General features: G+C 44.7%; 2 long non-coding RNA genes across 2 annotated transcripts in view; one reads left to right on the top strand and one right to left on the bottom strand.

The window, feature by feature from the left end:
- Positions 1 to 24,202, top strand: part of LOC135189635 (uncharacterized) — a 932,873-nt gene that overhangs the window by 887,601 nt on the left and 21,070 nt on the right. The window lies entirely within an intron of this gene.
- On the bottom strand, positions 16,059 to 17,272 carry LOC135189663 (uncharacterized). Its single transcript, XR_010308208.1, has 2 exons — positions 17,211 to 17,272; positions 16,059 to 16,794 (listed from the first exon to the last, which is right to left on the bottom strand). It is a non-coding gene; the product is annotated as an uncharacterized LOC135189663 (long non-coding RNA).

Below are 24,202 nucleotides of genomic sequence, written 5' to 3'. Positions count from 1 at the left end.
CTCTGTGGTTTGGCATCACAGAGACAAGACCTGGGGATGAGATCGTTAGGTAGAGGACAGTATCTACTCAAATCAAAAGAGAGGGAGACCTTTGCCAGGGTTAATGATAATAGATTAGGATTTGAAGGATTCAATCTCACTGACTCCAGTGGAAGTGCAGACACTAAATGGCTCCAAGAGTTTGGGGCTTTTTCTGTGCACCCTCTTTTTATCTACCCTAAAGCTGCTCTGGAGATAGGAAAAGCAGCACAAAATCTTGGAGCACATTCAGGAGGTTACAGCACAGGCATCCAAGAGAATGCACAATATCCTCAGATCACAGAGCCTTAGCACTGTCCCTGGGCCATCAGCACATCCCTCCATACAACCCTCTTCCCAAGCATCTCCTCTGGGAACCATACTTCTGCTGGCTGACTTGGTTTGCAGCTGCAGAAACAGAGCCCTAGGAAGGGGTTTTGGCAAGCTACAGCTTCTGGGCTTTCTTGTTGTTGAATCCCAGGGCAGCCAAGAGTCTGTCTACTATGGCCTAAGTTGAATAGTCCATGAGCAGCATCTCACACAGCATTGTCCTACTCCAATATGGAATATCCAGAGAAGAACAGACAGGATGAAGCTGGAGTAGGGAACCCAGGCGGAGCAGACAGTGTCAGTTGCTGGCAATGGTTGCAAAACTCACGGGGTTGAGTGGTAGCCTACACGTCCTGCAGGTAGTCCTGCTCCTCACCCACAGCACAGCCACACAGCTTCTCTCTGCCACGACACAGTGGAGTCCTGATCCCCTGGTCAGCAGCACTTTGAAACTGGGGCTTACAGAGTGGAGCTGATTTGCAGAGCTGCTGAGGATGAGTCAACTTCTGTCTCTTCCCAAGATGACCTCCCAGGTGTCACACCTCCCCTGCACCCCTACTACTCTCGTGTGCCCAGACCTGCTCCTGTCTTGCCAGGCCTATCCCTCCAGCACAGTCCCAGGCATAAGACATAAAATGTCTTTGAGTGCCTTACCTGGGAAGGCTGATTTCTCATTTCTTCAGAGAAACAGAGTAAAACAAGAAATGAAGCAAATGAAGAGGCTTTCTTGTTGCTGATTGAAACACACTCAAGACACATTTAGGTGAAACCCAGCCCTCAGCCTGCCTGACAAGGAGCCACGTTGTCACTTAGTTCATTTGTTTGAAAAGCAGCAATAACAAAATCTCATCTGAGAAAGGCAATTCAGCCCCAGAATCTTAGAAAGCAGAAGGAGGAAGAAGAAAAAGCAGCAGAACACTCACCCTATTTCTCTCCATTGACTTTATTGATTGCAGTAACAGTATCTGATCCTGATGTAGAGCTTTTTATCCACATCACTAAAGCACTTTATGAAAACAAGGTCATACAAAAGATGAAATTACTTTTTTTCCTCTGGTGGTAGGTGGCTGAAGAATTAATTCATTCTCATCCTAAGTTCCTGCTTTCCCAGAATCACTCTAAGAGAAACAAGTCTTGCCCACACCTCCGTGAAGCTGACACAGACTTCACCCAGACTGCCTAGCAAACCCATGCTTGATTTTGTACAAAGCTTCATTCGCTTTGCCTGGAGTCATCAGGTGCTGCAGTTGTACAGCACCATCTGGCCAGGCAGGATGTGCTCAGCTACATTTGAAGCAATACACAGGTCCACACTTCTCTGCACTCAAAACAGGTTTTCCTGTGATCTGAGGGGTGGAGAGATCCCGGGAAAGTTGGATTCCCTTCTTTATTGATATAGAAATAGAGTAAGCTGCTTGCCAGGTGGAGTTGTTTGCAAGCCTGCTTACTTGACATGAATCAATTAAGTGAGAGGGAGATTTTGTGGAACCAATGAAGCCAAGCGAAGCAAAGCACTGCGGCAGCCGCACTGCCACCTCGTGTAGGCTCTGACCACTGCAGATGTTTCCTACAGGGGCCTTACATGTTAGCAGCACTACCTAATACCAAAGTTAGTAACGGAGCGAATACTCTAAACGGCTGCACACCATACGAAGGCTACTCCTGCCCTGGTACCCTTGCAGAGTCAGTCCTTCTAACTGAGCATCTGCAGGAGCAGAAATACGTTGGGATCTGATTTATAGGTGGACTTCCATATCAGGTAGTCACAAAATCAGTGGTACAATGTAATTTCTTATTGGAAATGAAGAAATGGAAGGAAAATGAGGAAGACAATGAGATTTAGGGAGTGAATGGTTTCCCTGGAAGACAATGAGCTAGGCAACAGGAGCAGAAAGCTGAAACAGCAGGAAGATCACCAAGCAAAGGCACCAGAGAGACCACAGAATCACAGAAACACCCAGGTTGGCAAAGCCCCTCAGGATCCCCAAGTCCAACCTAGTGCCCTGTTCTACAAGATTCACCTTAAACCATAGCCCTAAGCACCACATCCAAACGAGCCTTAAACACATCCAGGATGGGTGACTCCACCACCTCCCCGGGCAGCTCATTCCCATGAAAATCAGCAAGTTCAAACCAAACAAAAGAAAACATACAAAAGGGAAGTGGGGAAAAGCTTGAAAGTGGCTTGATCTTATTTTTTGCCACCCTGAGGGCTGACCTAGGCATTGTTTTCTGCATTCAAGTAACATGCTTAAATTTTTGTTGCATTGCCTCTAAAAGCAGAGCTGATGTTCAACAATCCATTAACCTTCTGGGTGAAAGCTCTGGAGACTTGTTTGCAGGGCTGAGCACTGCTGAGGAGACAAGAGAGCTGTGTCATTGTGTGGCCAGGGACACGCACTTCTCAGCAGTGTGCAGGTCCACAACTCTCACGCCTTCTCCCTGCCCTCTTCACCCACGCCACACAGGCACAGGGGCAGAGACAACCATGAGCTCATGGAAGCAAGACCTGCTGCCAGCCTGGAGCTCTCTGGAGTGCTACTAGAACAGAGTAAACCTCTGTTTTGAACAAATCACACCAACACTGAGGCAGACAGAACTACTTCAAGAATTAGGGAGCAGCAGACCATGCACTAGCAGGATCAGTGAAACCAGAAAACAAGAATGGAGAGCAATTGATTTCTCTGCCAAAGGATGTTCGAAGTTTACACGAACCCAAGGGCAGAGCAGACAAACATGGCAATAGAAATACCCAGATGTGACCAGAGATACACACACATCATGAAGGACGTGTCTGGATCAGCAAAGCAAGTTACCAGCATCCCCTGTGTCAGCCAGTCTGACATCAGCACTGTCTAGATGCTTCAAGCAGGACTCCCAGGAATCCTAGGCAGAAACCAACAAGCAGAATGAAGTTATCAGCCTCTAATAAACGAATATAAGTTTGAATGTTTGACTTAGCAGGGACACATTTTGGTTGTGGGCTAATCTTTACTATGAAATTCAGTGTACCTATCATCTTAGATGAACTCTTTTCTTCACTGTGCTGACAAATACTTGGTTTGAACAGAAGCTGTAAGTGCTTGGGTATAATTTATCTAGAAAATCAACGCTTATGCCCTGAGTTCCCAAGGCCTGGCAGTGGTCATATAACCAACCAGGTTGGAAGAGACCTCCAAGATCATCCAGTCCAAGCTTCTCAAAACTTCATCCAGATGGTGGCTGGAACCGTCTCTCCCTCCCTCCTTCCCAGAGACACTGCATATAGACAGATGCCCTTCTCCCCCTTTCCATCCACCAGACAAGCCAGAGTGACAAAGCCTGGACAGAAACTGCCTTTTGTGGCAGCTACAATGCTCCTGCTGGCTCAAAGAATGACAAGGCAGAGTGAGAACTGAGACACCTGCACAACACCCAGACACCCAATATCACTATTCTGCATGCCCTTGAATAACAGCAGAAACAGCCAGGAGAAGCTCTCCTTATCACAGGTTCAGATTTCAAACCTTCTTTTCATCCTGTCATTGTAGAATGGATTCCTTTCTCTCTCATATTGAGGCTTTTCCCTCTTTTTCCTTACTATAGTCACCATAATGATGATCTCCCTCACTTTGGCTTTGATTGATTCATGCTTTGTATATTACAGTGCCAAATTTAATTCAAGCAAAGTTGTCATGTTAGGTTTGTCACTGAAATACACAGGGGCAAAGCTAACCACCTGGAAAGGCTTGAAGAAGACTTGAAACAAAAACAAATGGTTTGCCATACTTTTCTGTGGAAAGAGAGAGAATCATTTTATGAGCCAAGCCATGGGAAATGAAACTTGGGTAGTGAGAAAAACAGAGACCTACTATCAGGAACAGTGTGACCAGTAGGACAAGGGAGGTTATTATTCCCTGTACTCAGCACTGGTCAGGCCATACCATGAGTGCTGTGTCCAGTTCTGGGCTACTCACTTCAAGAGAGATGTTGAGATACTGGAAGGTGTCCACAGGAGGGCGACAAAGCTGTGAGGGGCCTGGAGCACAGCCCTGTGAGGAGACGCTGAGGGAGCTGGGGGTGTGCAGCCTGCAGCAGAGGAGGCTCAGGGCAGAGCTCATTGCTGTCTGCAGCTACCTGAAGGGAGGTTGTAGCCAGGTGGGGTTGGGCTCTTCTGCCAGGCAAGCAGCAAGAGAACAAGGGGACACAGTCTCAAGTAGTGGCAGAGGAGGTCTAGGCTGGATGTTAAGAAGAAGCTTTTGCCAGAGGGAGTGATTGGCATTGGAATGGGCTGCCCAGGGAGGTGGAGGAGTCACCGTCCCTGGAGGTGCTCAAGCAAAGCCTGGATGGGGCACTTAGTGCCATGGTCTGGTTGACTGGACAGGACTGGGTGCTAGGTTGGCCTGGATGAGCTTGGAGGTCTCTTCCAACCTGTCTGATTCTATGATTCTATATCAGTAAGTGGCTTTGCTCACAGCCTTTAAATTATGTTTATCTTCCTCATGTCATTTTTGTTTAAGAGTGAAAGAAAAATTCCTTTCTGGAAATGGAGGGAAAATCATGCTTCAAGTATAATCAAGTGTAGTTGATAAAACCCTGAATGCTGTCCAAGGGCAGATGTTTGAATGACTCTTTAAAACTACAGAGTTATGGAAATTGACACATTTATTGCAAATGCTTGTTTCTTGAGTGCTGTTTGACATGGAGAGTTAGAGCTCACATCAATTTGCTCAGCAACACTAATGTGACCTGCATATACATTACCTGCAGAGCTCCTAAGTCCATATAATGTGACTGCATTGGTGGGCAGTGGATTAAGGAAATGAGATTAGCTCAATGCTAATGTACCAGTGTCTACATAAATTACTTCAGCTTCAAGACATCAGACAAGATAACATCCCAGCCAAAATACATCACACTGCATCATCTGGGAGATTTTTTAACTGTAGGATACAAAAGGAAATAGATGAATATAGCAATGAAATCTAAAACTCTCTGAACATCTACTGCTTACTAATTGAATTAGTATCTTGTTTTCCCATTCATCAGGATGGCATGTCTCTTTCTCATCCTATTAACCAGGTGTAGTGAGACATTTCCAGCTGTCTCTAGCACAAATACCTTATTCTGTGGAAAATGCAGAAGTATTTTTCACTCCCTCAGTCTCTTTTCACAGCTACTCTTGCATCGTGTGGAATTACTTTGGTCTGAATTAGATGTGCCAGTGCAGGGAAGTACAAACATCTGCTGTCAGCTAAATCTGCACGGAACCATCATGATAAGAAAAAAAAAGGAAAGGAATCCCAGACAGGTCCCCATGACACAAATTAAAAACATCTTTAGAGGCATTTCTTAAAGTTTGAGCTTCACAAAGCCAGTGCAGACTGATATATAATATAAAGGATCACTTCCATTCCTCATCCTTCCATCCAAAGAGCTAAGACCACTCTGCAAGCAAAAGTAAAAGTCAATAATTAGGATACCACACTTGCTTTATTTTTTCACCTCTCTATCTCCAGTTCTCAGATAGCTTTTGTACTTCCTCACACAATTTAAAACCCTATTAAGACAAACAATTGCTGCAGCTTTATCCTGGGAGGATGGTCTGTGGCTGTGAAGCCACTGCTGCACCTGTATGCTAATCAGCAAGCTGGCAGGCTGCGACACGCCAGACCCCGGAGAAAAGGATATGACTACAGGTCCCATAGCCCACAGCTTCCAGCAGGAGCAAGTGGAGCTCTGTGCCTGTGCAGCCAGGGCTGTAGCATGCTCTAATCTCCCTTTCTCTTGTCTCGTTCAGGTTGATCAGAAGGGAAACATCTAGTCTTAGGTTACTTTCCTAGGCTTCTTTTCTAATCAGTGGGAAAGGACAGACAACAGCAGAGGCTACGTCATCGTACCCTAAAGTGGAGGTCTGATGCAGATGACATCAACTACTCTTTGGAGGTTGCTAATCTGAAGAAGCTGAAGTCATTGCCTCAGACCAAACCTCTAACCCTTAGGAGATGAGAAAATGAGATACAGGTCCTTTCCACTGCTCAGTTGCCCTCCTGAGCCTGCTCCTCCTGAACAGAACAGTTATCTACAAAGCAGTAAACTAAAAATAATGAGAAACCTGCTACAACTTCCATTAGTAAGGTTGTATTGATTTGCTCCAGCTAAGGCTTCCTGACACATGCCTGACTGAGAAATGGCATTGCATCACATCACTGCTTTAAAATTACTGCCTGAGCATCACCTGGCTGTCAACCTATCCACTGGTGTCCTTTGGAATACTGATATGAAAATAATGCATGAATGCAGAAGGCAACAGAAAATGTTTGTAGCTCGTAGCAAAGACTTTCTGGGTTCTGTCATGTCACTGCACTGAAACACATGCTTTGGTTTTTAACAAAAGGCACAAAACCAAATAGAAATTTAAGGCAGGGAAACCAGATTAATGTTGCTACAAGAGGTCATGGAGGTGAAGGGGAGGACAGGGAAGTAATTGATGATGAGGCAAGGCAATGCAGGCTGAAACACTATGAAGGTACTGCAGCCTTAGCTAGCTGCCAAACCTTGCAGGGGGAAAGCAAAATGGAGAGGCTGCTTCTGGCTCATCAAGCCTTTGAGAAAGAGCAAGCCTGTGTAACAGGAGTGCAACAAAATTTGATGCTATAGGCAAGTTGTCAAAGGGTTATTAACTATTATGGCAACTGTTGGATCCACACAGTCTGAGAAGCAGAGTGAAAGCCCTGTTTTGTCATCTGTGAAGATAATTAGTGACAGCTACAGAATTCACTGCTCTCCTTTTTCAGCCCCATGCCAGGCAGCACTGGATTTGTTGCTGTGACCCAGCAGATTCAGGGCCACTAACTAATAAATGTAGTCAATAGGTGAAGTCTTCTAAAAATCAACGTTTCAGGAGCTGACATTTGGAGTTGGAGCCTGTCTTGTAACAAATGTCTATAGTTTAAGTGAAAGAACTTAGGCCAGATCTCCCAAAGTATTTCAGTATCCAGATCCTCATATAATTCAAAACTCCACATTCAGCCCTCTGCCTATCTGCTGTACTAAACCCAACAATATCCTGCATGGGCCTCTTATTACAGGAGAGCAAAGACTAACTCTCCCTCCACAATATTCATGCAACAGTTTGTGAGAATACAGGATTTAAGAAACACCAGAGGATGACTTCATTTGGCTCATGGAGCAAACCTGCCTGGCTTCTCATCTCTGTGGTTCACAAACTTCCACTAGATTTGGAAATGCAGCCCATGATTCTGAAAGCTGCTTCTGGTACTTGCATACATGTTGGACTAACTTTACACAATGCTAACACAGAGTCATAGAATCAGCCAGGTTGGAAGAGACCTCCAAGCTCATCCAGGCCAACCTAGCACCCAGTCCTGTCCAGTCAACCAGACCATGGCACTAAGTGCCTCATCCAGTCTTTTCTTGAACACCCCCAGGGATGGTGACTCCACCACCTCCCTGGGCAGCCCATTCCAATGGCAACCATGCTATAGTCAGAAGAAAAGGGTTTGAATTATCCTATCTGCTCTCACTAAATCCACTTCACTGAAATCAATGTTGGTTCATGGGTGGTGCATGCACACCGACCTGCTGATGCACATCTTCCTGTTGGAGACTGAAGCAGAAGGCAGCACATCCATACATGTGTTGCATTTCCATCAGCTGAAGGTTACCACAGAAATGGCAGCACAGAAATGTGTTTCACTCACTGATAGTATTAGCTATTTTAGTTTGATGAAGAGGAGGTGTTCTGGGTTAGGGCAGATGCCTCTCCTAGTAGAGTAAACTCACTACAACATGGATTTCTGGAAAGTCAGGGGAAATGAAATTGTATTTCTTATAGTTTAAACTAAATATAACAGTATAAGGAGAATAAACTAGTACAGAAAATATAATATCCTTAAGGAAGATGGGGAAGGGGTCAAGCAGTGGCAAAGGTGCAACAGCAGCAGCAGCCAAACAGTGGCAGGGGAAGATAGCAGAGGACACAGCAGAAGCAGTAAAGGGAAGGAACAAGCTATGCTTCCAGACATAAAGCTCTTGATGCTCCAATGAAATATATTAACTTATCCATTGTTGCCATTCTATGCCCTGTCCCCACAATGTTCACCTCTCCACTCAGAGCTTCCACTTCTAAGTTTCTCTGTTCCAAATTTGCTTTTTATGTCTGAGCTAGAAATCAGCTCAAATGGCCACAGGAGGCTGAGGGGAGACCTCATAGCTCTCTACAACTACCTGAAGGGACATTGTGGAGAGGCTGCTGCTGGGCTCTACTCACAAGTAACTGGAGACAGAACAAGGGGGAATGGCCTCAAGCTGAGGCTGGGGAGGTTTAGATTGGACATTAAGAAAAAGTTCTTCACAGAGAGAGTGGTCAGAGACTGGAATGAGCTGCCCAGGGAGGTGGCTGAGTCACCCACCCTGGATGTGTTTAAGGTGAATCTTGCAGAGTAGGGTTCTAGGTTGGACTCAGTGATCCTGAGGGGCTTTTCCAACCTGGATGTTCCTGTGATTCTGTGAACTATTAATAGGCAGCAGTAAGATAGAGTATAGTAAGTCATGATAGCAGTGCATATCCTACCCTTCCAAAGTTACATGAGCCCTTGACATACAAATTGTAAATCCATAGTTACACCCCACAGAACATCCTGCATGATGTTGGTGCATGAAGACCTAACAGATGTTATGTTAAGCCATTAAACAGTTTATGTGATTAGTTACATGGCACAAAACTCCTAATTATTGCTTTCTCTGCCAATGAAGTACAAGGGAGAGAAAATGACAAATGGAAATTAAAAAATCAGCAGACATTTACATTATGCATGTCTAGGGAGGAGACAGAGTGAATTCCCCTTCAGGCAGTGCTAATGCTGCTCAGGTTCTGCTATTCTGATTGTCTTGTCTCATAGTGTTAGCAGCACAATTCTTCTGTGTCTCATTACTGTATTTTTAACTTCTTTCAACTCTTCAACTTCCTCTTCTCCTTCATTTCCATTAGCTGATAAAGAAGCATGCTCGAGTTAGAATTGTCCTGGAGATGACACAGGGAGGAACACAGCAGACTGGAGAGATGCTTCCCTTGTGGGAAGAGAGCTGTGCTAACCCCTAGACTGTCACAGGCTGTTCTGGCACCATCTCTGTTTGGTAGGCATTGGATAGCCTATCACACATAGATCTTGCACAGACCAGTCCATAAACTAAACTAAATGCCACTGAGACACCAATAGTCCAAGGGCAAAGAAGATTTCATAGGATCATAGAATCAACCAGACTGGAAGAGACCTCCAAGATCATCCAGTTCAAGCTAGCACCCAGCCCTAGATAATCAACCAGACCATGGCACTAAGTGCCCCAGCCAGGCTTTGCTTGGCCACTTCCAGGGATGGTAACTTCCCCACCTCCCTGGGCAGCCCATTCCAATGCCAATCATTCATTTTTATTTTGCTGTTGGGTGCTTTGTGAAATGTTTTGAGAACTGAAATTTGAGCAGAAGGGTTAGAATCCTAAATGAAGCCCAATGAGGTCATTCATCCCACCAAGAGTATGTATGAAAAGGTTAGCTGACATTTCTGTACAGAAAGAGGATGAAGCTCTGTTAGCTTTGAGCAAACACTTGCTATTCTTTGATGCCTTTCTGCTTTACATCAGTACAAAGCTTCAAGGAGTTTTTCATCAAGCTAGCTTCAAACTTTTCTTCATCCACCCTTCACCAGGATTCAAAAGCTTTCATTTTCTGATTGAAATCCTACAAGCTGATGAAATGGAGGAACTGAAGTCACATCACAGCACAAAGGCAGAGATGCGAGTACTACATTGGCCAATATGATGAATATTTTTGCTGCCCTTAGACCAGCCCAGATTCAGTCTATGAAACTGGAATAACCAAGGGGGAAGAGGAAAGAAAACCAAACACCCACAGAATGGATTCTTGAATGCAGCTACAACAATCTTATGTCTTCTAAAAGAACAAAGGTAGTTTTACACACACAGGTTTGCAGCTAAACTGTGTCACTTCCAGGTTATGCTTATTACTTTGATCATCAATTTAGAATGATAGTTATAAATTTTCCCTCATTCTCAACACATGATCAGAGTGAAAAAATGCCCTTGGACGAGATATAATTCCAGAAACAATTTAAACTGCACACCTAAGCAGCTGGAAATGCATACACAGGCACCCTCTAATTATGAACGAGAAATGATACAGGAGTTATTTTTTACCTAATACACAACCTAAATTCAAGAAGAAATGCATTGTCTCTGTGTCTAAAGATACACTGTATTTATAGCCATGAAATGGGATGGTACCTCTCTGAATATGAGTGCTGCAGAAGTAGTGAAGGCTTGATCAACCTCAGTACATCTTACTTTTTCCCTCCAAGGAATATAGCTTGACTTGGCTGTGAGCAGTAGCCTTTCACATCTGTTCCAAAGCAGATGGTTTTACTGCATCTTTTTTAACCCATCTTAGTAGGAATCATGGCTCTTAGCTCCTAAACACCTTGCTCTGAAGCTCCTGGTGGGAGTACACATGACTACCCAGCCTGGGGTAGAGTTATTCCTTGTTTGCACTGTAGGATAGAGATCTGTTACTGCTTGAAGCCATCATGTCTTTTCAAGTGTACCTGTTCTAGGGCATAGAGGCTTCTCAGCTGCCTTAAGGGGGAACCAGATACTCTAGAGGCCATTTGTGAACCAAGGAATGGTTTAGGTTGGAAAGGAATGGTTTAGGTTGGAAGGGACCTCAAAGATCATCCAGTGCCAACCCCATGCCATAGGCAGGGACACCTCCCACTAGAACAGGTTGCTCAAGGCCTCATCTAACCTGGCCTTGAACACCTCCAGGGAGGGAGCAGCCACAACCTCCCTGGGCAACCTGTGCCAATGTTGAGGGACATAGAACTGCTTGAGAGAGTCCAGTGCAGAGCCACAAAGATGATGAAGAGAATGGAACATCTCTCTTATGAGGAGAGTCTGAGGGAGCTGGGGCTGTGCTGCTTGGAGAAGAGGAGACTGAGAGGTGACCTCATCAATGTTTATAAAGATGTAAAGGTGAGTGCCAGGAGGCTGGAGCCAGGCTCTGCTGGGTGATGCCCAGTGGCAGGACAAGGGCAAATGGGTGGAAGCTGAGGTGTAGGAAGTTTCATGCAAACTTAAGGGTTAAGTGACAACGGAGAGTTCAGAGGGATTGCAGGGGATGTAAGCAGCCATGAGTCCATTTTGCATGCAGCAACTCTTCCTCCCATTGCTGTGAATTTCAATCTGTAACACTGTGCAGAAAGGAGAGCTGAGAGGAGTATCTTGGCTGCAAGAGAGTCTCTTTAAACTGCCCTGGATCTGCAGAATCACCAGCTGGATGGTGGTGTTTGTGCACGTTTACTTTGTCTGACAACACACTGCAACTTACAGGGAGCTGACAGAAAGCTTAGTCAAGAAATAAACAATGACAATACATTTGCAAGCCATGAGCAGAGAGTTTCCTGAGCCTGGATGCTAGTGGTATTTGTCAGCTTCATATTATTTTTGGAATGTATTGTCCAAACCTACATAAATTACCTTTTTATAGTGGCAATTGGAAGAAAAAAGAAAAAGCTTGAATGAGTTTTAAATTCATGTCTCTGTGTATTAATTGCCAAATGTGTCAGGCTTCCTAGCCATAAAATGTTTTATAGTTGAGAGGGTACAGACTGCTATTTTTCCTTTTCTTCTTTGACTGAATACAAAGGAGTGGGAACATGGCAATTTTTCCCCTTTTATTTGTGTAAAATTAAAAAGAAACACTGATGCTTCCCTTTTGGAGATTTATTTCTTTGACTGCTTTAAATTCTGCTCTGTGACCTCATGCTGTGTTTGAAACACCTTCCCACTGCTGTTTAATAAAACTCAGGATGAAAGAAAAGCCCAGTACTAGTCATTTCTATTGTTATCAAGAGGGGGGGAAAAAAGGAAGGTGGAACAATCCCAAATGAAATACCAGGTATTACCAGTCAGAGACTTTATTTTCCATCAACAGAGCTGATTGCACCAATCTAAGTGATCCTATGAGTGTCTGCCTATGATTCTACCCTCATTTTTTATTGCCATTGCTGGAAAATAGAGATTCACAGTCTGAATCTCTAATCCTCATTCAACAAAGCAAATAAACATGCTAGGACATTGGAGCAGGCCTGTCTTAAAATGCTCCTTTGGAACAAAGCAAGGGCTGAGGTGGCACAGCAAGCAGCAGAGGTGCATGCTCAAAATCAGATGCTGGCAACAAAGCACAACTGAATTGATAAACTAATGCCAAACTCTACAGCCCCACTTACTTTGTCCCAGGTGTCTGTGGCACAAGAAATTCAGTGTCCTAAATGTCAGGGAAAAGGCAGAGGTTACCTTGTGCCTGAACAGCCACAGTTACTAAAATCACTTCAATGTTGGTGTCACTCCCCAAACAACATATTCATGTTCTCTAACGAATGTAGCACTGAAAGAATTCAGCTAAGATCACAGGATCTTGGCTAAGAGCTAAGATCACAGGCTCACAGGATGACAGGGGTTGGAAGGAACCCAAAGAGATCACCTAGTCCAACCCCTCTGCCAGAGCAGGACCATACAATCTAGCTCAGGTCACACAGGAACATATCCAGACAGGCCTGGAAAGGCTCCAGAGAAGGAGACTCCACACTCTCTCTGGGCAGCCTGTGCCAGTGCTCTTGGACCCTTACAGTCAGGAAGTTCCCTCTTGTGTTGAGGTGGAACCTCCTGTGCTGCAGCTTCCATCCAGCCTGTTCTGATCTCTTCAAATTATGCAATGCAGGAAAATTAGTACAGGGAGAAAAATAGTTCCTCAAGCTGGATTCCACAAGGGTACCACAGAGACAAAACCCAGGTGTTTTTCACACACACTCAGGTAAAATCTGTCAGTAAAGTTGGTGCAACGTTTTGACTAATGAGGTAGTTAAGGCACAGGCACTCCGCGGCTTTAAGGAAAGGTCAGATGCACACAATGAAAAGAGTACCACAGGGTCCTCCCCTCCTCAATGAAGGGGGCTGGATCCACATAGTGTCTTGATCCTTTCAATCCCTTCATTTGTGATTTATCATTAAAAAGGTTCCCTCCTTGAAAGCTAACAGAAGTCCAGATTTGTATGCAGGGGGGAGCTGCAGGCACCAAGCTGTTATTGTTCTGCTATTGTCCAAGAAGCCTCTGTGCACCAGTAGATATTTATAATCTGGTATGCCTTAGAACAAGTGTGTTATCTCCTAGAGAACAGCATGTTTGATAGAATCCTAGTGGGATATATGAAACACAAGTTTCATGTGAGGGGCTGCCAGGGGAGGCAGGAGACAAGCTGCGTTCGCTGCACTCAGGCTGCTCAGGAACACGCTATAGGAAATAATCAAACCTCCACCTTAATTAGATCTCTCAGTGCTAGCAAACTGAACAAATGAAAATGAGAGCATTAAAAACAGCTTTCTGGATGCCCTCAGCTGTGAGAGCACAAGCGAGCCTGCACATGTACACGGGTGCCTGCAGTGGCAAAACCAAGGCTGTTTGGTCAGGGCGATACCTGCTGCTCCACCTGACCTTAATTTGGTCGGGAGCACACAAGACATTGAACTATCAAGAGGGCATAAAAAGATGCCTTTGAGGTCGTTTTCCTGCAACACAAGACTTGCTTTCTCCTTACACATCCGACTCCAGAATCTCACTAGGTGTAAAATGTCACACAGTGCATGGAAGAATATTACCTGACTGTTTAAAACACAATCCAGGGAACAATAAAGCTTGTAAAAAAGGGACTCTCTATCTTCCACACTCCTTCCCCCGAGTCCATTGCTTTTCCATAGCAGAGTACATAGGTAAGGCTTTTATTCTGAAAGCCATATTTATATTTCCCCACACTAAACAAATATGAGCACATGCTGTGCTGCTGGAAAGATGATAATTGGCTTCGCTGCAACATGAGAGCCTGAGGTGATGCAGTGAGAGATTTGGCCACACACACCACCTCCCTGAGCTAAAGAAACACAAAACCTCTTCACAGCTCTCCTTGCAACTCGAGCTCTGTGTGGTTTTCTGTACAGTGATGCTGTGCCCCTGTTCCTGCTGCTGAAATGAGTGGCTCGTTGATGCTGCATTTGGAGATCCCTCTTGAAACGCTTCTATTTCAGTTAAAGCACAGAGGTAGTTGCAGACAGAGAGGGACAGGCACACCGGTGAGCAGCACAAGAATGTCGTGTGATATTTGAGCTGGCTGTTGACGCAACAGACTTCAATCAGTGTCGGCTTTCTCACAGGTCAGCAAAAGAACCAAAGACAAAGACAGCACTGATGCGAGGGATGTCGTTCGGGCCAGCTGGAAGTAAAACCCAAAGCACAGAACTCAACAAGCTGAGACATTTGCCCCTTCAGCCTCAGCAGTGAAAGGAAGTACCTTCTCTACCATAGTTTATTACCTTCTACAGAGATGTTTTATTGCAATACTCAATAATGAAGAAGTATGGAGTGATATTTTATGTTCTTCACAGGTCTTGCTAAGAAAAGAAATTGTAGATCCATCAGGAATCTACAAAGATGTTTCAAAAGGGAGATGGATCTGGGTCAGATTTTGGTTTAAAAATCCTATGGCATCAGAGGTTGGAGCAGTAAATTGCATGGGTCTAGCATGACAACTTCATAAAAAAATCAGTGTTTGCTAATAATCACAGAAAACCATGCACAAAATTACCTCCAGGGACTACTGAGCCTCATCTGGTACCCAGGTAAGAGCAGATATAAGTCAGCTTTTTTCCGAATCAAGCAATAAGCAGCTTTGGGCAAGGAGCTCTCTTCAGTGCATTGCTTGGGACTACATAAATGGCAAGCTGCTTTCTTGTGCTTTTCCCTAGGGAGCTCAGACAGTTGTTTTTTGTGCATTGTGTTTGGTTCTTCTTTGTTGGACCTTGTGCTGAGGGACTTCTCCCTCATCCTTGTCTGGACTGAAGGCACACAGTTCCTCTTTCATTTCTTCTTCCTGTCATAACTACTTCATGAGGGAAGAGGTATCCATTCCCCCCACCCCACTGATGAGAACTATTACCAGAAGAAGAAAGACCAAAAATGCATTTTTCCATCTCAGTCAGGTGCTGGAATGTGTCCAAATAAGGGCAACAAGGCTGGTGAAGGGCCTGGAACACAAACCCTATGAGGAGAGACTGAGGGAGCTGGGGTTGTTTAGCCTGGAGAAGAGGAGGCTCAGGGGTGACCTCATTGCTGTCTACAACTACCTTAAGGGAGGTTGTAGCCAGGTAGGGGTTGGTCTTTTCTCCCAGGCAACCAGCAACAGGACAAGGGGATACAGTCTTAAGTTGTGGCAGGGGAGGTCTAGGCTGGAGGTTAGTAGGAAGTTCTTCACAGAGGGAGTGGTTGGCATTGGAATGGGCTGCCCAGGGAGGTGGTGGAGTCACCGTCCCTGGAGGTGTTCAAGCAAAGCCTGGCTGAGGCACTTAGTGCCATGGTCTAGTTGACTGGATAGGGCTGGGTGCTAGGTTGAACTGGATGATCTCGGAGGTCTCTTCCAAGCTGCTTGATTCTATGATTTTATGATAGAGCCCAAGAGCCACTACAAGTGATTACAGTTTGGTTTTCCCCCCCCTTTCTCAGTACCTTTTCAAAGGCAACTAAAAAATCACTTTAAACTTCTCTGTCATTCCATCTGGCCTGATGCAGCTCAGTTTCATGAATTCCTTGCAGAAAGGATGACAATTTTTGACAGTCATAAATGTCATTGCAAACGCAGACTGAACATTCATTTATCATACTGAAGTAGCACAAATGCATGATTGGAGGCAAGATGAGCTGTAGAACTTCTGAGTATATTCTGTGTTTTTACACTTGGTGTGCTTCGTGTTTGTCAATTGCCATTTGCTGGGCCAGAACTGGAATGTATTACATTCAGGAGATGGAGAGTCACATTTCAGACTTCTGTGCCCTTGTCCCATGTGAAATCAGACTATAAGTGTGTCATTGAGGCTGACTATGGCCACCTCTGCCATCTCCAGTTTCACTGACTTCCCATCCAGTTGAGAAAACATTTTGTTGTTAAATACCTGGCTAAGGAATTGTGGGAGCTCTGAAACAACTTAGTGCAGCCTCTGAAGCAGTGACATTGCTCTAAACAGGCTGAAAAATACTGAACAAAAACCCACCAGAGACTATCTAAGATCTTCTTGCTGTTGTCAGAGACTTCTCTGAATATGTTGCCCTGGCACATGCAGATGTAACTGAGACTTTGAAGATATTATGGGCATAAAAGTACAATCACAGCAGAAAAGCCATGAGGGGATGCATATTGGAACAAAGAAGTTGTAACAAAAATAGAGGGAAGTGGAAAATTAAAAGCAAAGAAAAATTGGGGTTTTCCAGCTTGTAGTTTTCCCTCTCATGAATGCTTCTAGAGGGGTGAGAGCCGCCCAGCTCTGCTGAAGCTACAAGGAAAAAAGAACAGAAAATGTTGAGAGAAGCAGAAAACAGCAATCTCCTTACCATCTTTGTGCTTCAGTAAAAATCACTGAGTCAAACCAGAGAACAGTAATTGAAGATAAGTCCAATATTTCTTCTTACTAGTATCAGGTGATAGAATCAGGGGAAAATGGCCTGAAATTGTGCCAGAAGAGGATTAGGCTGGACATGAGGAACAATTTCTTTGCTGCAAGAGCATTGAAGCAGGCTGCTCAGGGAGGTGGTGGCATCACCATCACCAGGGGTGTTCAAGCAGTCTGTGGCCATGGCAGTTTGGGACAGGGTTCAATGGCCATGGTGGTGTTGGGTTGAAGGCTGGCCTTGATGATCTTGGAGAGCTTTTCCAACCAAAATGATCCTCTGACAACACAATACAGCTTACCTGTCAGCTGCCAGTTCCACCAAGTACTTCAGCTCTTCAGCAGTGACCAGGAAGAAGCAGCTAAACCAAGAGGAGCTCAGCCTAAGTAAGGAGGCTTAACCAGCACCCATGGGTGATGTCGGTTTTTGAGCAATCATGACCTACCTGCCCTAGCTAGCCGGGGGGCCAGCCAGGCCCCCCGGCCTTTGAAATCCTCCACCAGACACCCAGTGCACACCACAAGAAATGGGGACTCACCGGTGGCGATCAGGGGAGGATCCCTCTGCCCGCAATGGGCAAGCTTGGGGCTTGCTTGCCCAGGGCTGATTATAAAGGGGAGTAGGCAGGGAGTGCAAAGTGGTCACACCTGGGGTGGGAGGAGACTCCAACAGAACCCAGGTGCTATGAGTTTGAGGGAAAAAAGGGGGAAAGGGGCAGGTGTGGTGGAAGTGGGGAGGTAATGCTGAAAGGAGGGAGATGGAGAGGAAAAGGATGGAGGTGAAAAGATTAAGATGGGGGGAAAGGAAGGAGATAGAAAGGAAAAGAGGGAGATGGAGGATAAAAATAACAATAAAAATTAAAACTGGACTGTAAAAAAAAAAGGTGGTCTTGCTTTGGCAGGGCAGTTGAACTGGATGATAGGTTGGACTGGATGAACTTGGAGGTCTCTTCTAACCTGGTTGATTCTATGATTCTGTGATTTGATTCTATTCTATGATCTTCCAAAGTCTTCCACCCCTAACATTCTGTGATTCTGTGTGATTTATGTAGTTTAGAATAGTCTTGGGCTGAAGACATGGACAGAATTCATCGCTGCACCTGACTGCACATATGATTGCAGCATTATCAATCAAGGAGAAGCCCAGAGCCACTCTGGGAAAAGCTGATGGGTTGGAAGGAGAATGAAGCAGTGGTGCCCGGAGGGGCTGTGGGACTCCATGAGGAAAGACCATAAAGAGAAGCTTAGGCAAATGTTTGTGTAAGAGCACCTGATCCTGCCCCGGGGAAAGTGGATAGAGGAGACAACCTCTCCCATTCCTCCCATATCTGAAGTCTTCTGAAGCCTAGAAAAGCAGAGAATTCAGGGAACAGCTAATCCTTCAAAGTCTTTAAAGCATTGCTGAATTGCTTTTACATAAAGTGTGTCTTATTCAGCTGTGTGGTGAGGGTTTGCTTATATCTGAAGAAAGGTCACTAAAAAACTCACTGCCATAACTGGACACTTCCCATATTCTGGACAGCAAAGCCAAATCCAATCTGTCAAGATAAGCAGTAATGCTCCACTTGCCATTTTCTCTCTTGAAAGTCCATCTGGGTTTGATTATCTTGCTTGTTCAGCACTACCCATGGGACTTTGTGTGACTTGTGGTTTCTGCATTTGACAGTTGTGAACAACCCCACTCCGATACCATGGCTAGCAGAGCCATCAGGCTTTGGGGAGGAGGCTCAAAAGCTTCTTCTCAGACTTTCAGCCCATATTTGTCTCTATTAATGCAAATTTGCTTTTGTTGTTTAGCAACCAAAGAGATAAAACACTTTAGAGATGTTTAGTAAATCTGCTCATATTTTCATTCCTATCTCCCTTTCCTGAATTTCATTTTCCCTGAGGAAATCTGCTACAGGATATGCTTATGCTTTCTTTTCTCCCTTCAGACTGCTCTTTCTTTCTCTTTCCTGACCCAGTGAATAATCCACTTAAAAACTTCTTTTTTCCAAGAAACAAATCTATCAGTTTCTACAGAGCAAGGGCTTAACATTTCCTTTTTCACACTTGCATGCCCTTGACTGAAGAACATTACAGCTTCCTCCAGAAAATAACCACCCTCCATGTTTCTGTAGCAGTTCAGACAGTGCAGTGTGGAATGGTATTGAAAAAGCAGCAGTGGGCACAAAGGGGTTAATGGCCTTTCTGGAGGAAAGTGTTGCACTGGGCTTTTCCCACAGCTTTTGCCAGCAGTGACAAATCCGGAGGAAGGGGCCTTCGAGGGACTAAAGAGGAGAGAGGAGAGGGTGGAGAATAAGGACCAGGAGGCAGGAGAAATGTTGGAAAGGAGTCAGAGATCTTTCTGGTTTAAGTGGCTGTATGACAGCAGGGGGAGTGTGAGCAAATCTGTTCATGTGCCCACACAGCTTATCTCTGGTGTACAATAACAACAGCAGCAGCTGTGCCCCATTGCACCAGCCAAATTAACTGTCAGATAGGAAATCTCTTGGCCTAACCCTCCCTTTATCAAATTCTTACTGCTAAGAATTTGTACAACTAATCACAGTCCCCCTGGGCTCAAAAAACAGTAGTGGGAGAGGCATTTAACCTCCTCCTTGGGTTTATCAGCCTGACAGACATGTGCTTGTAAGGTGCTTGACTGACTGCACCAGGCAATGCAGGGTGCATAGGGCTGGTAGCTGCTGCTGCTCCAGCTACCTTCAAAACAGCTCACTGTGCTTGCCTTCTCAGGGCTCTCTGCCGAAGGGAACTCAAGCTAAGCACAGATAAACACCATCTACTGGATTTGTTTTGCAGACTGGAGGGGGAAAGTGAAAGAGCAGGGAGGGAAGCATCTACCCTTCTCTCAGCAGCTCCTTTGCCTGTATTGATTCCTACCCCTACACCTGCCCCGACAAACTGAAATGCCTGTGCAGATAGGTTCCTCAAGAGGTTTTGCAGAGTATCTTTTCATGACATGTCCATTGTGCTTTGTGACACAGGTTTTACACGCTCCAACCTTAAGACAGGCTCTTGAGAAAGTATCTGTGTACAGCTTTCACTCAGGAGTGAGGAACTGCATGATTGTGAAACTCATCCATCACAGGGGATCTGCTCAAAGCATAGAATTACAGAATCATAGAAGCAACCAGGTTAGAAGAGATCTATAAGATCATCCAAACCAACCTATCACTCAGCCCTAGCCAATCAACCAGACCATGGCACTAAGTGCCCCATCCAGGCTTGTCTTGAACTCCTCCAAGGATGGGGACTCCACCACCTCCCTGGGCAGCCCATTCCAATGCCAATCACTGTCTCTGCAAACAACTTCCTCCTAACATCCAGCCTAAACCTCCCCTGCCACAACTTGAGTCTGTGTCTGCTTGTTCTGTTGTTGGTTCTTCAATTTTCATCAGATATTCACTGAACTTCATAAATATTTGATCAATCAAAACAGTCATTAAAGGGAGGGGTAGAAGCCTTATAAAATTAATACCCAGAGTTTAAAACCAGCTTACTATAGAGCATTTTTGCAAATGCTAAAGCAACTGAAAGGAGTCTTTCTGCACTAGGAGATTGTATTTCTGCTTTTCATGGTTAAATTCAAAATGACTGCCTCCAAGTAAACATCTGAACTTCATCTCAGCACTAGGGGAAAAAAAACCAAAGAAAACAAGCGAGATGTGGATTCATTTAGTCAATAAAGACCAAGTAAATTGTAGTCTCACTAAAGGTTACAGATTTGGATTGTTTGCAGCTGAAATGAGCAGCTTTCACACTGCAAATGATCCCTTTGGGAAAATTAGGGGTATTTTTCTTTTGGTTCTTTCAAGTCAGTCTAGTTCTGGTGAAAGCTGCTTGATTGACAGGTCTGGAAACCAGCACTCAGTGCTCATAAGTAATCTTGATGGAGGGGTGTAGCATAGATAACAGCAGCACGAATTTTCACAGATTGCTCGTACATCTCCAAACCTACTTCAAGGATCCACCTCCATGGGATGTGGCCAAACTGCCCAGGAAGATGTTGGTTTTCCAGGGTAGAAAACTACAGCTCCCAGTCTGAAGAAGTTCTGTGAGAAGTCCTGTGGAATCACTGCTGAGAAATTTGTTTTTCCAAGGAGTCAAAAAAAAGAACAAAGCACAATGAACTCTGAACAATTTCTCACCAGCTCCTCCAATTCCACTTTGTGCAAACTAGGGACAGCTTTCACCTGGATCCACCCACCAGTAATTCCTGTTTGGCAGAAGAGTTGGGGGTAAGGTAAGAGAGGCAAGGATCATTTCCCATTTACATCATTAGTGGAAAAATATTCCTGCAGATGTATTATGATCACCTGTTTATGGTGCACAACTTAGGGGCAGATTCATCTCTTCCCAATAAATTAAACTTACAGAGCTGTAAACTTACTACATCAACACACACACACAAAGAGAAGTAGGAGTGGGTGGTCAGCAGCTCCTGCTCTAAGGTATTACCTATCGTTGTTAAACCTTTCTGGAGCAGTATCCTGGGGTAGCACAGAATCATAGAATCAGCCAGGTTGAAAGAGATCTCCAAGATGATCCAGTCCAACCTAGCATCCAGCCCCAGCCAATCAACCAGGCCATGGCACTAAGTGCCTCAGCCAGGCTTTTCTTCAACACCTCCAAGGACAGCACCTCCACCACCTCCCTGGGCAGCCCATTCCAATGCCAATCACTCTCTCTGACAACAACTTCCTCCTAACATCCATCCTAGACCTCCTCTGCCACAACTTGAGGCAGTGTCCCCTTGTTCTCGTGCTGGTTGCCTGGCAGAAGAGATCAACCCCACCTGGCTACAGCCTCTCTTCAGGTACTTCTAGACAGCAATGAGCTCTGCCCTGAGCCTCCTCTTCTGCAGGCTGCACACCCCCAGCTCCCTCAACCTCTCCTCACAGGGCTGTGCTCCAGGCCCCTCACCAGCTTTGTCACCCACCTCTGGACACCTTCCAGTATCGCAACATCTCTCTTGAATTGAGGAGTCTGGAACTGGACACAGTACTCAAAGTGTGGCCTGAGCAGTGTTGAGTACAGGGCATTGTGCTGGCCAGGGCAGCACAAGGAGTCTCTTTACACATACAAATGTCTGCAGCCTCAAAGGTGAAGCCACCTGTGCCATGGTTGCTGATGGTGGATTGGTCTATGGGAACCATGAGCTGGTCCTTGTGACCAGGCAAAGCCTTGGAAACAGTGCCAGACATGATGGTAGGAAAAGGCATACAAAGGAGGCAAAATATCTGAAAGTGACCTTCAGTTACCATGAGAGCAGCTGTAACACACCTTCAAACAGCCACTGCTCACAACCACAACGGATTGTTGCAGTGTAACAAGAGCAGGCAAACCCATCCTGCCCAACAAGCTGGCAAGCTAAGCAAGAGGTCTAGGGCAGAGCCAGGCTTTGTATTCCCTCCTCTGCTCCAGACACCCAGGTGTCCTTCTCTACAGAAGCTCTTGCAATGCTCTGAGCCCTCTGCATCAAGCCTAAGAGTATGTGACTAAAACTGAAATAAAACTAAGTCCCTCTCTTCCAGCAGGTTGTGTGTCTGTTATAAATCCATTTATGCGTACCCAGTACATGCCTGCACATACACATAAATATGTTGCTGCACTCTAACCAAAATCTTTATGCCTCTCAGCTCCACTGCTACACTTTTGATGAAGCAATCAGATCACTGCATTGTGAATCAGGCTGTTGTTACTGGATATTAAAATGACAACAATATCTCCTACTCTGCATTTATTTTATGCCTGCTCATATACTTCTGTGCGTGACAATAGTCTCTTGTGTCCCCTTTCACCCCAATCCAATAATGATGGTGCAAAGGGTATTAAAAAAATGGGGTTTTTTTTCAGTGCAATGAAACAAAATGAACACAATGAAAAGAATAATCATTTCAGGGCAAATGAGATGTTTTGTTGCCCATAGAGCTAAACATACTATTTTATATTCATCTTATTTCACATGTTAAAGCAATAAATGTGAGGGGAAATTCAAGACAGGATTGTTTCAATACTTTCTCATTGAAGAAAAAAATCCTAAATCCATCTTTTCAAGCACCTTTTTCTTTCAAATTATTCACAAAGTTCAAGTCAAAGGCTTCTGAGTTCTATTGCCCATTTTTCCGTTCATGTTAACAATTACCTCACATTTTTGCCCCTCTTACCCTAGATAGATGAAGCACACTCTTGAAAAGGAGCTTTACTCTGGCTCCATCAATATCCACTTTTATACTGATGCTTTTAAGAAACCACCAGTCAGGAATAACATGAATCTCTGTTAAGGAAAACAGAGACTGATTAAATTCTGCCCTAATTAAGTCACTGCCAATCTTTTCAGCAGACTAAGAACTTCACCCATGACATTTCTCTCATTTCCAATGTATCAGCTTTTATCACTGGCTCTCTTCTTTGTTTTAGTTATTCACTGGATTTTTTTTTCCCTACCCTTTTGCTTAGAGATGGGTTCTGTGCCAGCAGTGTCTTTAGAGTCCTGTTTGAACCCTGAAGTGGTCAGGGTAGATGCATTTGCAGGATGAGTCTTTGGCTTGAAAGCAATTCAGAATGGGAAACCCTTTTCATAGAATCATAGAATCAAGCAGGTTGGAAGAGACCTCCAAGCTCATTCAGTCCAACCAATCACCCAGCCCTGACCAATCAACTAGACCATGGCACTAAGTGCCCCAGCCAGTCTTTTCTTGAATACCTCCAGGGATTTTTCTTCTGTTGCTGTCCAGCACTCAGCATTAAGGTTTACAGACATCATCAAAACTTGGTTACTACACAACAAATAATTTACAGTAACTCCTCTGAACAAAAGAGTAGTGCAAGGCAAAATGCATAGCAGATAGCACCTCAGTAGAGCATTCAATGGGTAGTAATGCTAGGCAGTGTGTACAACAAGCAGGGACTCAGGATGAATTTATGTCCCACACTTACTGGGAATTCCTGATTGAAGTGGAATAATTGCAATCCCCTGTCCTCACCATGAGCGCAGGCAATGTGTAATGTGTGATGCACTACATTTGGTTTTATCCAAATGCCCAAAAAAGCAGACTCCTTGCAATACAGAATCAAACTTGTGGCCTGAATGGCCAGCCAATGGCCTGAATGCTTTTCAATGATGTCTACTGTCACAAGAAATTTCCTGTTAAAACTGTTCTGTGATTCAATTAACCACTTTGTCAGACCACACAAGCAAAAAAGGAAAGACCAGTTCTAGATCATTTCATGCTTATACATCTTGCTATTACATTCTTTGCTTCTCCTTGCAATACTTTGTAACTGTCAG

This window comes from Pogoniulus pusillus, chromosome 33 (genome assembly GCF_015220805.1).
Source record: "Pogoniulus pusillus isolate bPogPus1 chromosome 33, bPogPus1.pri, whole genome shotgun sequence".
Taxonomy (NCBI): Eukaryota; Metazoa; Chordata; class Aves; order Piciformes; family Lybiidae; genus Pogoniulus; species Pogoniulus pusillus.
Note: the sequence above shows the minus strand (reverse complement) of the source record. Positions and strands in the feature narration are given on the sequence as shown.